Raw genomic sequence first — 17,065 nt, 5'->3', positions numbered from 1 at the left:
AACCATTTGTGGGAAACTGTTTCAATAGCCTTCTGGAAATCCGGAAATTTAGAGCCAACTTGTCATCAGCTGTCGACAGCAGTCATCGCTTAGTGTGAATAAACATCCAGTTATGGTTCACCAGATAGATATTTTCTTAAATCTTGCTTTTTATGTGTTTTCTTCGAGGTATTTCATAATGTTCGAACACAGAATATGTTTCAAATCCTATTGCAGATCTACTTGGATACTCTGCAAATCACATTTAAGTGCCTGGCAGTGGGTCCATCGAACCACCTTCACAATTCTCTATTATTCCAATCTCGTATAGCGCGCGGAAAGAACGAACACCTATATCTTTGCGTATGATCTCTGATTTCCCTTATTTTATCATGGTGATCGTTTCTCCCTATGTAGGTCGGCGTCAACAAAATATTTTCGAATTCAGAGGAGAAAGTTGGTGACTGGAATTTCGTGACAAAATTCCCCCGCAGCGAAAACGCCTTTTTTTTAGAAAGGTATACTCCCCAAATCCTGTATCACTTCACAGACACTCTCTCCCATATTTCGCGATATTTCAGTGATACTGGTCTATACTTAAGCGGAGTACTTTTATACCATTTCTTTTATTGTTTCGTTGTGGACAAAGCAGGAAGCACTGCAGTAACATCGGTTGTCGCGTGGTACAGCAATGGGCAGGCGAAAATAATGTGGTAGATGTCTTCCAACGCGTCTTAGTTACACTGGGGTAGCAGTAATCCGTCATACATATAGAGGTGCAACCTGAACCCTCCGTTATTATCTCGGAGATGAAACATTGTGCCAACAAATTTTTGTGGCACATTCCAAAGACGTACCACAGGCTTTTAGGTATGTTCAGCACTATATCTGCATGATATCATTCTGTATGTTGACATGACAAGCGTCTACAATTCATTGTTCGTTAAACGGCAGTTATCATTGAACACTTGTCCTTAATTTTTGAATACTTCTGTGTTCTTTGTTTTTCGTTTTTATCAGTTTGAATTTGTGCTCATGTCCTCGCTGTATTCTTTGTATCTATTTTTCACTGCAGAAAAAGTTGCCGTAATTGGTTATGCCGTACAAAGTATTAGTGTTACTATTGCCAATAGATTAAATATTGGAAGCTGGACGTATTTTAGATACTACGGTAAGCTCATTTTAGAGTAATTTTCTTGGGAAACCGATTTTAATCCATCCTCTATGTTCTATGATCTGCCGTACCGATGACACTAGACACAAAATGTTTAGTTAAAATATCGTACAACGAACAAAACCTAAAGGCGTGAAACATACGAACAATACTCAGACGTCGTGTTTAATAGCACATCTTGTATTGGTATTAGAGTCATGAAAGATCACTGAGGTAAAATACTAACACAAAAGTCAACGGGATGATGCCTGAAACTTGGTTTCAAAAGGAAGGCAGGATTCCGTTACGATTGTCGACGGCGCCGTAATCAGTTACTATTGGTTGCCTTTTTCAGTTACACACATTTATTTTTAAAACAGTAATTCCAGACTCAACAATAAATAAAAAATACCACACGTTATTAACGAAGAAATAAACAACTGTGTAAATAATAGTGTTTTGAGTGCGTTACAATTTAAAAAATCACCATAAAGTACAGATACAGATAATGTTTTTAAAAAAACCGCTGTGATCACGGCTGAAGGTTACAGGCCAAGGACGGCAATAAATTAAGAATGCTGCAATTACAACGTACAGGTATTGAAATATTAAAAGATAAGTGCCTACAAACACAGCAGAAGATATCAGACGCCAGGAATGGCAGTAAATAAGGTTTTAAAGCTTACTGCTAAAACACAAAAACAAATTAGCATTTTAAGGCAAATGACCACAATCACGGCTGAAGGCCTTCACTCCAGGAACGGCAATAATATTTTTAAAAATTTTGAAACCTTCTGTGAAACAGCAAATACAATAACAAAAGTTAATTAAAATAAAAAACAAGCAGCTAATCCAGACGGTACTCCAGGAATCGACCTCTGAGAAGGTCCGGCAACAAACACTTTCGCGAGCGATGAGATAGGCAGCCAAGAGTTGCATTCACTTCACAAGATGGTAACTCAGACTAGCGGCAGTCCAACGAATGATTAATGAGAACTTGCTGAAGCTACCTGATATCCGACAAACCAAATGCAACGATGGAAAAATACGCCAAAGCCGGAACCAGAGGTCTGCATTACAGGTACGTCCCCAGAATACAGTGTTTAGAACGCCCGGAACGAGAAAGGAATCACTACCACCAGAGTAGAAAAAAATCACCACCCGGCCTACAATCAAGAAAGCTGTCAAAACTACACGCCGTACCGGACAGCAGCTGCAAGGCGAGGACAAGTACACTGCCGTTACAAACACCAACCCACAGTGGAGGTAACTGGGGTGTTAGCGGCCACCAGGGAGAAAAAATACCGCTGGTTTAACTTAACAAATTGTAACAAACTGAAAGCAGTAAATAGTAACAAGAAGTCGAGGAAAGTTAATCAGATTCGCCTTCCCCAACCACTCCACTCACTGCTCTTCGCCTAGGCGACAATACGAGCAGCAACACGAACTCGTCACGGGAGAATCGCGAGATGTCACAATGGTGGAGGTCTCTCTCTCTCTCTCTACTTGAATTGAAATGCCCTCATCTTAAAGCCTGCAGGATCCGGTTTACGACAAGGCCGTGCACCCTGGTGACCACAGCCTTTCCATCCGGCAGCCCGTGTGCGCCGCCAGCGGTCCCGGCGAGTTTCGAACTGTGCGGACCTGGCTCCTCCTGAGTCCCCAACCGAACTGCCCCACTCAAAACAACGACGTCGTCCCAAAGATAGGGCAACAGTCACTACATATCGATAACCAACGCTGCTGCTACTAGAGGACAGGCAACGCTTGCGAAACGGAGTGGCGCCACTTAACACGAGAAGAAGAGAAACAACCGCAACCATACCAACTAAACGATACGGTTTGGCCTCCAACAGAGGGCGGAGACCTATAATCAGAACCAACGCGAGCCGCAGCACGGCTCAGTGCCCTTTGCTGTCATGTACAGGTGGACATTCAGCACCCGTACTTCCTAGGTATTCCAACAAGTTTGTCATTTCCCTATGCAACATGTGATCCAATAGATCTTCTAAAAATGCGTCAAAAATACAGAATGTGTGTCAAAGTGGGGTGGATCTGTAAGAGCATAATGTTGTGTGTGTCTCGTCATTCTTCATCTACATCTACATTTACACTCCGCAAGCCACCCAACGGTGTGTGGCGCAGGGCACTTTACGTACCACTGTCATCAGCTCCCTTTCCTGTTCCAGTCGCGTATGGTTCGCGGAAAGAACGACTGCTGGAAAGCCTCCGTGCGCCCTCGAATCTCTCTAATTTTACATTCGTGATCTCCTCGGCAGGTATAAGTAGGGGGAAGCAATATATTCGATACCTCATCCAGAAACGCACTCTCTCGAAACCTGGACAGCTGGCAACACCGCGATGCAGAGCGCCTCTCTTGCAGAGTCTGCCACTTGAGTCTGCTAAACATCTCCGTACCAAATAACCCTGTGACGAAACGCGCCCCTCTTCTTTGGATCTTTTCTATCTCCTCTGTCAACCCGACCTGGTACGGATCCTACACTGATGAGCAATACTCAAGTATAGGTCGAACGAGTGTTTTGTAAGCCACCTCCTTTGTTGATGGACTACATTTTCTAAGGACTCTCCCAATGAATCTCAACCTGGCACCCGACTTATCAACAATTAATATTATATAATCATTCCACTTCAAATCGTTCCATACGCATACTCCCAGATATTTTACAGAAGTAACTGCTACTAGTGTTTGTTCCGCTATCATATAATCATACAATAAAGGATCCTTCTTTCTATGTATTTCCAATAAATTACATTTGTCTATGTTAAGGGTCAGTTGCTACTCCCTGCACCAAGTGCCTATCCGCTGCAGATCTTCCTGTATTTCGCTGCAATTTTCTAATGCTGCAATTTCTCTGTACACTACAGCATCAACCGCGAAAAGCGACATGGAACTTCCGACACTATTTTATTCATCATGCTGACAGCAAACACGTCCAACGTCAAAGAACTTCGCCATGCGAGCTGCTAAAGTTAAACCACACCAACCGGAAAAGTTGGAGCATATTCGTTTGGCAACACAACGTCGTATGCACTTTCAGCACGACGAAGCTCCTGCACATTTCCTACGACAGCTGCAAAATACATTGTAGTTGATACATTGTAGTTGACGGTAGACTTCATGAACATCTTTTGTGAGAAAATGTACACAATTAAACAAAACATTATACCACAATCTGTCATGTACTGTCACCTGAATTTGACCTGTTCCCGATTATTTTCATTAGTTTCCTCGGAATTTTGGGTATATGATAAATCGCACAAATCTAAGGGCTGTCAATTCGACTAAATACGCAGGAATTACAATTACGAGCACCTTGAATTTGAAGGACCACATTGATAATATTGTGGGGAGGGCCAAACAAAGACTGTGCTTTGTTCGCAGAACACTTAGAAGATGTGACAAACTGCTGTCTCTTTAGAGACAGCCTACATTACACTTGTCCGTCCTCTGCTGGAATATTGCTGCGCGCTGTGGGATCCTTGGTAGGTGGTATTGATGGAGGACATCGAAAAAGAGCAAAGTAGGGCAGTTCGTTTCGTGTTATCGCGCAATAGGGGTGAGAGTGTGACTGATATGACACGCGAGTTGGGGTGGCAGTCACTGAAGCAAAGGCGGTTTTCTTTGTGGCGTGATTTATTTACTAAATTTCAATCATCAACTTTCTCTTCCCAATACGAAAATATTTTGTTGAAACCCATCTACGTAGGGAGAAATGATCATCATAATAAAATAAATCAGAGCTCGAACGGAAAGATTAAGACTGAAACGTCCCCTTAGAAAAATTAATGAATGATTGTGCTGATAAACATCTTACGTTATTTGATTTTCAAACAGCTGAGCAAAACTGAACATACTCAGACATTTCTCTCTTTACTTATGCTGATTATCACTAAACTGACACACAATATTTTTAGCGCAACGCAACCTGACTTTCAAAATCCCTACAAAAGAATGGCCCTGACTAACATTAATCTATACCTTTCATGAATCACTTACCTCACAAAAATCTTTGTTATTCGAACTACTTCAATACAGCGAGCGCCACTACTGCCAGCTAAATAAAAGATTCTAACTACTGAAGGGACTAACTACTGATAGGCATAGACAGCAAATGAAAGATTGTGATACAATGTATTTACCTTAATAGTGTTCAAAAGTCATTATATATATATATATATATATATATATATATATATATATATATATATATATATATATATATATATCAGTTCATGACATCCAGACTTACAAATTTACTGTCTCTGTCCAGATCATCCGCTCTCAAACTCCGCCATCTCACTCCCCACATCCACCACTGCTGGCGGCTTACCTCAAACTGCGCAACGCTACGCGCTGTTGCCATCCAGCTGCCCAACACTACAATAGCAAACAACAATGCAAACCAGCCACACACTGCACACAGCACAGCCAGTGATTTTCATACAGAGCGGTACGTGGCGTTACCAATAAAAAACCTAAACAGCCTACTTACATAGCCCCCATGCTCCCCACAAAAAGTTTTACAACTTGTTTTGGGCACTGGCCAATACATATTTGTTAAAAATGTTTTGTTCATGACATCCAGTCTTACTAATTTACTGTCTCTGTCCAGGTCATCCGCTCTCAAAACTCCGCCTTTACTGCCCACATCCACCACTGCTGGCGGCTCACCTCCAACTGCGCAACGGTACGCCCTGTTACCATCCAGCTGCCCAACACTACAATAGCAAACAACAATGCAAACCAGCCACAGACTGCACACAGCACATCCAGTGATTTTAATACAGAGCGCTACGTGGCATTACCAATAAAAAAAACCTAAACAGCCTACTTACAAGGTTTTCCTTTTTTCCACGCGCCATTCGAGAGTGGAACGGTAGAGAAGTAGTATGAAAATGGTTCGAAGAGCCCTCTGTCAGGCACTTAAGTGTGAATTGCAGAGTAACCATGTAGATGTAGATGCAGATGTAGATTGTACTCTGAATAAAACCAACCTGCTTCCAGAAAAAAAATGTGTTGCATTATTTATCGAACGTCTGTCGTACTTAGAAGTGAACTGAGTTTCTTTAATGTCTTAACAATTTTGCCGGTCGTGAAACGATAATTTGTGTTACTTTTCAATAGCTTCTATTTCAAAATCTATTTAACTTGTAAGTGATTGCTTAATCTGATTTCAGTTGCTGATTGTTCGGTGTGTAGCAGAGTTACAATGTAACATTCTATTAAATACAACATTCACGAGATATTCTCGACTGCAACACTTTTATATCTGCCTGCAACATATGCTCCTAGGCACATGACCACGTTGTACGTTCAAACATGTTTTCATATTTGTAAAAACAAAACTTACTTTCCCGAAGTAATTTTTGTAACTTCAGAAAATGATTGCACCACATGAAAAGTGAAGGCCATCGTTTAAAAACGGAATATGGAAATATCTTAAACCTCTATTACACTGTTTACTGGAGGAGTAAGTTTGATAAGTGCACCAGCAAGCAAAACTGTCTCCTACGGATGTTGGACGTCTCCCATCGCTGTCGAGAATAATCTGAGAACTTTCAAGTTTCGGGACAAGCTCCCCCAATCCACTGTCCAACCCTACGGTCGCGATGGGTTCGGGTTCAGGGAGATAATGAAATAGCCTACCGTGCACAGTAGAACAGTGTATCCACTCGGTGAATCCGCGTGCGTGGTGTTTGCTCCCAGCCACTCGCTTTGCGTGCACTATGGAAGCAGGAGGCCGGCAGTTTGCTCACTCACAACACACGAGAACGCACTCACTGAATATGCGGTAACAAGCGAGTGGTCCTACCACGTAACTTAGAAAACGGAGACTGTATACACTTTCGTCACAGTGTAGTGACAGTAACACACCTGTCAAGCGTTGGAATGCATTCAGAATTAGAATTTCTTTTTAGCCGTCAATTTTCTACGTTTTCAATGGAGAATGTGTGTCTGTGTACTTTCGATTCACAACTATCATCACGGCAACAGAGTCTAATTAAATGAAACGAAAATTATAAAGTTAATTGAATACTGAATGTTGCTGAATGTCGTTGACTCAGCCGTAAAACTTAAAATTTGCGTGAATGAATAGCTGCTGTAATAGGGCTCGGATTCAGTCCGCAGCTAAAATCGCACTGACATTGAGTCTTACTCTGGACATAGCAAACGAAAAAAGATTTTATGTTGAGGAATGTGAAAACTGATTATAATTACCAACTTAGTTTATAATTTTAAAAAAATTCAATATAGCTACACAGCAGAGTTATCACACTATCGCTTACTAAAATTCCTGTTACGTGTATAACCATTCCCTCGAACACTACGAGAGTAAGTCCCTATTATGCTACTCCTATTAAATGAATATGAATTATTCGTGTTTATATGTAAAGCAAAATGTATTGAATTATTTTTTTCGTTAATTGAATGATTATGTTCGATAGAAAGCAGCAGCTGGATTAGCGAGAATCAAACCAAGGTTCTGGTACATATAAAGTAATCTGTAATTACATAAAGGAAAACGGTCGCCGGCCTAATTAGGAAAAGTGGTACCACGTGTTTATAATCTTCATTAAGAAAATCAGTTAGTGTGTATGGCTGTACGTGGCAATAAACTTTGTTTTACAAACAGGATACGAAACAACAGCACAAGCTAGCAAGTCTTGGAACATAAGTTTGCCACGAGCAGCAAAGATGTAAACTTAAAATGTTCTGGCAACTATATTCAAAAGAAGAAGGCTAGTATTCAACTAGACAAAGAAGAAACACTATGGATTTAGACCTGAGAAGCTTTTACCATTTGACTACTGAAAAACACTAACATAGGAATGATCATCTTTAAATGGTTATAATAACTTATCTGACCGCAGTTGGTTTACTTAGGCGGCATTTTCTGCTTTGCATTAAGTAGATTTTAAATGAAACAAGGCAACCTTGAATCTGTTATTGTTTGAACAGATGTAGCTGGTTTACCTTTAAATAACATAAAACTATTAAAATGATTGCTGGAACTTCAGAAGTACTTTTACTGTAATAATGGTTGTAATACTGGCTTAAAACTTATCACGGGAACCCAGAAACTGTGCTGTCAATTGACTGAAGTCACAACTAAACACTTCTAATAACACCTAATATGGAAACAGTTTCTAATGACAAGCACGTGAATAATCAAATTGACCCTTAACTGCAATGAACAATACCCACTTACTATGACCACTGTTACGTTCATTTTCTTTTAATACTGATTACAGATTTTAGTCACAATGACTTTTAAATGAAATAATTAGTTATTTTCTTTGCATCTACACGTATGTAAAACTTTAGTTCTACACTTACGAAAATATACTTGGAGTATTCCAAAAATAAAATTAACTCAACAATTACGGAATTTACTTCTCCACAAGAGTTAATGAGCACTACTGAAGCAATAAATACCCTGCTGTTCAATTAAATAGAACACTCGGATATATTGTATCATTAGGAAAAGGATCTTGTATAGGTAGATGACTAAGGAGTCATTCAAGGTTCCCAAAACCAATTGGAACTTAAAACAATTATTATTTGCAAATGAAGCAAATAACTGTTCCGTGTGAGTAAATATGGTCCTAAACCATTATTTGAGATGCTGGTGCGGACGGCGGCGATCTTCTGTGGCTAACGTTAAGGCGGCAAACGAAGTCATGGGTGTTGATATACGTATAGAGGCTCTGAAAATTACTTTCTTGGCGGCGGATTTTGAGATTCAGAGCCAATCAATAAATGCCATTAATAATTATACAGCAATCGTCGACATCCGAGGTAATACTGATCAATCTTGTTGCTTTACTAGCCTCACTCGACACACAAGATGTGAACAGTTTGCTTGTTAGCTACCTACTGACTGTACCACAAAGACTTCCTGCGGGTCCACCGCCAATCCACCTTTCCTATTCCCGCCTTGAGGGTTTCGTAGTGAAGAGATTTCCCTGCAGATTTTACATAATTATAAACCTACGTGTTCTATGCATGAACCAGTTCTACAGGTACTATGCTGACATAACACCATTTAAACAGAACATAGTCTGCCCCCCTTAGCTGAGTGGTCAGCGTGACAGAATGTCAACCATAAGCGCCCGGGTTCGATTCCCGGCTGGGTCTGGGCTTTTCTCCGCTCAGGGACTGGGTGTTGTGTTGTCCTAGTAATCATGATTTCATCCCCATCGACGTGCAAGTCGCCGAAGTGTCCTCAAATCGAAAGACTTGCACCTGGCGAACGGTCTACCGAAGGGAGGCCCTAGTCACACAACATTTACATTTAACAGAACATATTTTGAAATTACATACACAGATTGATTACAGTGAGATATATTGGCAGAAAATATGAATAAACATTTACCTAATTGCTTAACCAAAGACCATGGTGACACAGATGTCACATTACACATATGAAAACAAAGAAATTACATAATATAAGTATTGTCGATATTTTACAACTGGCAATATTAACTGCACTCACCAGAAAGTGGAAGTAAGCGGAAGGTGCAGTGTTAAGGGTATTGCATCACACATGTGCACACTGCACCTTTCCAGAGAAAGTGAGCAGGAGCATGTGACGTCTGCATGGCTGTGGTCAGTACTCACTCAGCTTTGTCATTAGTGGAAAAAACATCGGTCATCTGCGAAATTTCCTCCAAGCTATCGAAGTATATTCATTCACTATCTATCATACCGCAGTCACATGCCGACCACACGGATGAGCCACGCACCTGCTGGGGTCTACTGCTTGCTGCGTATGTGCTACTCGCCTACCCGTCGGCAACCAAACACACACTCCTGTATAGCGGGTGGCCAAGCTTCAGGCGTTGTCCACCGCAATCAGCATAAGCGGCTGCATGCCAAACACCGACTCGAGCTCGCTTTGCATGTTTGCTAACTTTCCGGACAAGAACCACACAGACAGACATTTTATCCGTGAAATTTCGGGCAGCCTATGCGAGAGGCGCCTGGCTCGCCGGCAGAGTGCGCAACGATGATTGTGGCACTGCAGTTACACAGTCACTATTTTACCTCCGTGATGTCACGTGCCTGCAAGCAGGTCGCGCTGTATCCGAGCACCGCGAGAGTATTCATGCCAGTGCACAAACGCAAATTGGCAGTTTGGTCCCAGCCACTGAACCAGTTCACACCACGAGTGCGATCTGGGCTTACGCCGACAGCACAGCAGTTCATCAGCTAGAGGCAATTCGTGAAGTGTCCATCAGCCTGCTGTTCCAATACCGACCTTGGTCCAAGTGCAGCCAGTACGCCAACCTGGGACAACCACCTACGAAGCAACTTGGAGCTACCAGCACTCTCGCCATCGTCACGCAGAGTTGGTCTCTACGACCGAGCATCCCAGGATGAATATCACGGCTAATAAGTGTGTTTGTATTCTGAGACTGTCATTTTACTTTGTTGTCCTTCGAACTTAGATTTTCTGTTACTTTTCCTTTAACTGGATATTCATAAACACAAACTATACTTCAACTCAGGTTATAACAATTATAAGAGTTTCATCAAGACATTTTTTTGAAAGATTACTTTTTGTGTTCAGTCCTTGCTTCAAAACTGAGAAGTGTATCTATTTTGTTATTAATAAATTTCTTGTGGTATACCTGGGCGTGAATCTTTTCATATCGAACCCAGCATTGTGTCGCGTCACTACCCACTTGATTAACAACTTCTTCCAGGCTCTAGAAGTTAATGTAACGGAATAGCTTGAGGTGTCTCCAAGGATAAGCTCAGTTGAGGATGTTTGGCACCAGTGACATTTTCAGTTCACCATCGAAGTACTCTCTCCATACTGGATGACCTCAAAAAGGCCGCCATCAAAATGTGGCACAGGCTTGTGCGGTAACATCTCGACTATATTACTGAGCATACTGTGGAGATAGACGGTGCTGAACGTTACAGATTTCAATTTCACAGATCTATAAAAATATACACTTTCGAAAAAACTTTATTTTCGTTACTGTTTTGCTTTTATCGTTTTAGTTTCAAAAGGCTTCTTGTTTCATTACCACCACTTGAATGAAAGTCTCCACGCTTGCGCTTGGATGCCGCTGGCGCTAAATTTTTATTCGGCAGTTTATGAAGCAGTTTTGGTTGAAATTTCTCCAAGAGTCACGATTTAAACGTCATTTTTTCCTTCTGCTACACCATTCTTAGGGTTTCAATGTCATCAAGACTCTATCCAAGCACACCATAAACCGCGAGAACTTTGTATTCGATACTGCAACGCTGGAATACACAACATACTCATCATTATTAAAGCCGTACAAAAACTTGGAAGTTGCAAGGATTAGAGTATTTTAGAAACATTTAAATGGCGCTCTTAAATGTTCCTTGGATCTTTTGTAGTAAAGCTATGACATTGAGCATACGTCTAAAAGTCATTTAACTACCTCGCTGAATATACGACAAAAGAGTCACGAAAAATTTAACAATGAAGCTCAAAATCTCTGAACTTGTCATGTGAACTAATAACATCCTGGCAGTGGCTTATGATATATCATTCAGTGGACTTGCGATTGTCGAGCAGCGTGGCCGTTATAATGTATGTTTACTGACAGTTTGAATAAGAAACTTCTCCATCAGGTAAGTCTATTAAAATACATTGCTGTTGCTATTGTAGCTATCCTCAGTCCGAAGACTGGTTTGATGCAGCTCTTATGCTAGTGTATTCTGTGTAACCCTCTTCATATCTCCATAACCACCGCAACGCACATCCATTTGCACCTGCTTGCTGTAATCAACCCTTCGTCTCTCAATACAGATTTTAATTCCTCACTTCCTTCCATTACCAAACCGACAATTCATTGATGCCTCGGGATGTATCGTACCAACTGATTCATACTTTTAGACAAGTTGTGCAATAAATTTCTTTTTTCTCCAGTTCGATTCAGTACCTCCTCATTTGTTATCCTGGCGACCCATCTAATCATCAACTTTCTTCTATAGCACCGCATTTCAAAAGCTTTTATTTTATTCTTGTCTGAAATGCTTGTCGTCCACATCTCACTTCCGCACAAGGCTACTCTCCTGACAAATACCTTCAGAAAAGACTTTCTACACGTGAATTGAATGTTAGCAAAATGATAATTATTCCACTGGGCAGCCTTGCGTTGTAATTCGTGTGCTAATGGGCTGTTCTGAATTAGTGCAAGCTCAATGCGGCTTGCTCCTGTCTTATATGCAACACAAACCACACTTGAGTTTACCGCGTGTGCATAAGAGACAGGAGATCCCCGTTTACTACGGGTACACTTAGGAGTAAGGATTTCCTTAAAGAGCATAATATCTGTTAATAACGACGCTGTTTCGATAACAAAAAAGTGAGCACAACAAAAGCGAATTTTAAGGACTATGTCTGTCCCTAAGTTGAAATATTTGCTGGTGACTCAAGTGAGTTATCCCTATTTCAGAAAGGATCGTCGGTAAACGTGCATAATTGGAGACCTCTGTCTATTGTATGATCATGGAATACATTTTGTGTTCATACATTTTTATCGTTTTTGAGAACGAAAATCTTCTCTGTGGGGATCACCACGGCTTTCGCAGAGAGCTTGTGGAGCTCAGCTCACCCTTTTCGTCCATATGATCCATAGGGAAGTAGATAACCTCGCTCAGGTAGACGCCGTACACTTTGTCTTCCATAATGCGTTGTCAGTCTTTTGTATACAGGGAACGATGGTCAGCGACGTGTTTGTCTCCTCGGAATTGCGTAAGTTAGCAGTCCTCTGCAACTCCGAGATGACCAACACTCGCCAGTAACACTTTTCCGTATGCAGGAGCATGAGGGTAACTTGCAAGTTGCCGTCGCGCCAAATAATTACAGATTGAAACTTACTGGCACATTAAAACTATGTACCGGACCGAGACTCGCACTCAGGACCTTTGCCTTTCGCGGGCAAGTGCTCTACCAATTGAGCTACCAAAACACGACTCACGACCCGGCCTCACAGCTTCAATTCTGCCAGTATTTCGTCTTCTACCTTCCACACTTCACAGAAGTTCTTCTGCGAACCTTGTAGAACTGGTTAAAATGGCTCTGAGCACTATGCGACTTAACTTCTGAGGTCATCAGTTGACTACAGCTTAGAACTAATTATGCATAACTAACCTAAGGACATCACACACATCCATGCCCGAGGCAGGATTCGAACCTGAGACCGTAGCGGTCGCTCGGCTCCAGACTGTAGCGCCTAGAAGCGCACGGCCACTCCGGCCGGCCCTTGTAGAACTGGTATTCCTGGGAACAACAGATTATTGGAGGTCCCGATGTATTTAGACGATGTCACTTTGCTTTTTCTGTTCATCTAATTTCAGCTTCTGGAGGTAGCTTTAGCATGACTGCACATATAGTGACAAGTAGTCGCGCAGATTTTTGAGGTTTAGAAGCATTTGCAGGCAGAGAAATTATAACGCAGATGACATTTGGGATGTCATAGACACCAGAATAATTCAAAAATAATCCGTTTGGAACAATATAATATACCAATCGTCTACTTCTATGTATGTAAGTACACATGCATTATTAGTGTTTGACCACCTACGTGAGGTACGAAATTTTGTAAAATTGTGGGTTCGCCACCAGCCAAGCCCTTTTTTGCCGTGGAGGATCAGACCAAATTAGAAAATGTTGTATGACTGGATGAAATTAACTCAATCAAACAAAATCAAATCATGTAACCACACGATAAAATAAGTAGAAATTTATTAAAGTGTTGGCTATGCACTACGGTAGTGAAAACTTTCTCTCAGATTATGTTTCATAACTATGATTGCCCCAGTTTGCTACTTGTAGAAACAACACTGAAATATTCTCGAGAAGCATAAGCATTTGGCCCACTACATTTTGTAATAAAGGTGACCGCATGATATGTTAGAAAGAATACGATGGGACACGAGATATTACGTTTCAGTGACATTTATTCTTAAACTGACAAAGGATAAGTACAAGGAAAACATTCTAATCAAAAAGCTAGCTGGTGTCTGAGTATTAAAGAACTCACCACAACACGTTAAAATTATACAGCTTCGTACATCGTAATTAATCGTATTTGAAACGAAAAGCGAGGAAAAGGAACGTATAGACTCACTCACTCAAACTGGATATATACCTGAAGATCAAATTAGGAGGGAAATTAACCCTCCCCATAAGCATGTGGTTACTGCCCAAGATTTTTATACCGACTGAACAACTGAAACAAGTATCACTGGAATTCATGTCCACAATACAGATGTAGAAGGGAAAGAAAGCGTATCGGTGAATTAATTAGTCATCGAACAACATCTTGTTGAAACTGTTAAAAATGGCGATATTACAGAGAAAAGTGTACCCGAGTACCAAAGTTAAGACTACATAATGGGGAAACTGCGAAGAGATCAACGAGACCAGGAAAGCTGAAAGCTCCACAGGTTCGTGCAACGCGTGATCCTCACCAAGAAAAGCGGTTACTAAAATCCCACAAAATTATTACCATAGAGGTAATCAAACAGAACGTGAGACGCTGATCTTTTAACCTAACTAGGTAACATATTTAAATACAGAAATTCGAGCTGACGTCTCACTGAAGGAAGAACACGTGGAAATAGATGGAACAAAGTACACGCATGGGTTGCTATATTCAATCACACACAAAACTGAGGCAGCAACAAACACATAAATTAGAATAGAAAGCAACACACGCACACGAAAACACAATTATTCTCACATTCACACAAGATAAAGAACGCCCTAACTTGGCTTCATTACCACTCGGTTTACGAAATTACAGATCACAGTGTTCCAAAGAAACAAAGTAAACCCGGAATACTGAATAAATCGAAACTCTGAACATTAGAGAAGCTTTATGCTTTTAACTGAACACATCTTGGAAAAGGAGATAAAATGCTTCAGTTAAGCTAAAGAACTTACACATTGACAACGACTTTAAAGTAGCAGGATCGCCCTAAAGAATGCACATGGATGTCAAAAGCGGTTCTTCTTGTTGCTGTTTGTCTCAGTGGCACTCAGGAATACTCACAGTAGTGAACGATATGTAATACTGGACCAGTTGTAACTGGATATAGCACTTTCAAGCAAAGAGAACTCAAGGGGTCTTCCTTAACCGATGTGCTCGCGGTCTCACATCTAGACCCAATGCAAAAGCCGAAATAGGCACAAACCAAGAGATCTGAAACGGAAATTACAACAATTAAATGTGAGCAAAGTACCACAGCAGGAGAAAATGGCACTTAAATAGAAAACATCAGGAATACACCAAATACGTCATAGGAATATCAGCAAGAAAAGTTCAAAGAGCGAGTTATGTACATGAATCTCAGTCAAAAGGGCATTGATGCATATGGTAAACACGTAAAAAATACACAAGAACGTAATCGAAAGACATATATAACCAGACCATAAGCAATAGAAATAACGTTGCAATAAACTAAAACACCAAATTAAGATATGTTATGTCAGCTGATTATAGTCCAAATACTCCTCAAAAATAATTCGAAAATTTAAATGTTCATTGAATTCCAAACAGAAAATGCACAAAAGGTTAACCACATAAAATGTAATTTTGTCGATAGTACAGCTTCTGACAAACAATGAATAATTTCCTCAAAAATCAGTCTTGGCAAAGTTTATAGTGTCTTACACAAGGATGTAGAACGCAGTAAACACATTCAAGTGTAAAAACTGTCCATTTACTGGACCGATACCACTGTCCTCACCGCTCAGAAATCCCTCGAAATTGCCTATACAGCCGCTTCCACCCCATAGACGTGGTGCAACTTCTTCCACATAAAGAATTCCGTCAGTCTCTCCTGCCCTCCTAGCTTGGTACATCCGCGGCCAGTCAGATATTCTTGAGGAAGGACGACATGTAATGCTTTTTTCCGTGCGCCAACCTCCGCAGCAAGAACATCGATCAGTGTCCGTCGTCAGTAGAACAGGCCACAACTGCGCAGATTCATGACATATCCCGGATGCCGTCGCGGAGAAACGTTGCATCAGTACTATACCGCCACGCACCTCGGAATAGCACTGTGGCTGTAAAGCGTGTGGTTGGTCGGATATTCCCGCTCAAGGCCGGCTCTTTTGCGTGCCACCACAGACAAAGATGTATTACTCCGTGGTGCCGCCCTAAGCAATCGGGGAACATCGACCAACCCGTCTTTCCAGCGTCATATCATAAACACAGTGGAATCGGAGATCATTCGTCGGAGCTGACACCTTCCATTGGACGGCAGTACATTCACTATCCTCATCCGGTTCAGCAGATGACGAATCATTTAATGATTTCGTTGACCGGCAAAGTTGTTCGGCACACGTGGTTGGTACAGCGCGACGTGTCCGACTCTGCGCCGGCACGTTCTCAGCCATCTGGCCAGACTTCAAGGTGCTCTTGTTGACGAGACACTTGCACAGGGCACACTGGACTCGCATTCGGGAGGAAGACGGTTCAATCCCGTCTCCGGCCATCCTGATTTAGGTTTTCCGTGATTTCCCTAAATCGTCTCAGGCAAATGCCGGGATGGTTCCTTTGAAAGGGCACGGCCGATTTCCTTCCAAATCCTTCCATAACCCGAGCTTGCGCTCCGTCTCTAATGACCTCGTTGTCGACGGGACGTTAAACACTAACCACCACTTGCACAGGTTGGTGGTGTGACGCCTCCTATTGCTGACTACTGGCACTTCCGCGATCAGCGAGGGTGTAATGTGTTTTTGTCTATGCCCAACCGGTATTCTTCACCTCGTCGAGATACGTGAGAACGAGGCGACGCAACACTATCTGTCATTGCAGTCAATATTTGTTGATCAATAAATTTCAATTCAAATTATTACCATCAGCTAAATCTGATTACGTCTCTAACTATATGTCAACTGGCGACGCTTC

The sequence above is a fragment of the Schistocerca gregaria genome, chromosome 8, assembly GCF_023897955.1.
Source record: "Schistocerca gregaria isolate iqSchGreg1 chromosome 8, iqSchGreg1.2, whole genome shotgun sequence".
Lineage (NCBI taxonomy): Eukaryota > Metazoa > Arthropoda > Insecta > Orthoptera > Acrididae > Schistocerca > Schistocerca gregaria.
The sequence above is the reverse complement of the archived record's forward strand: the minus strand, read 5'-3'. Positions refer to the sequence as shown.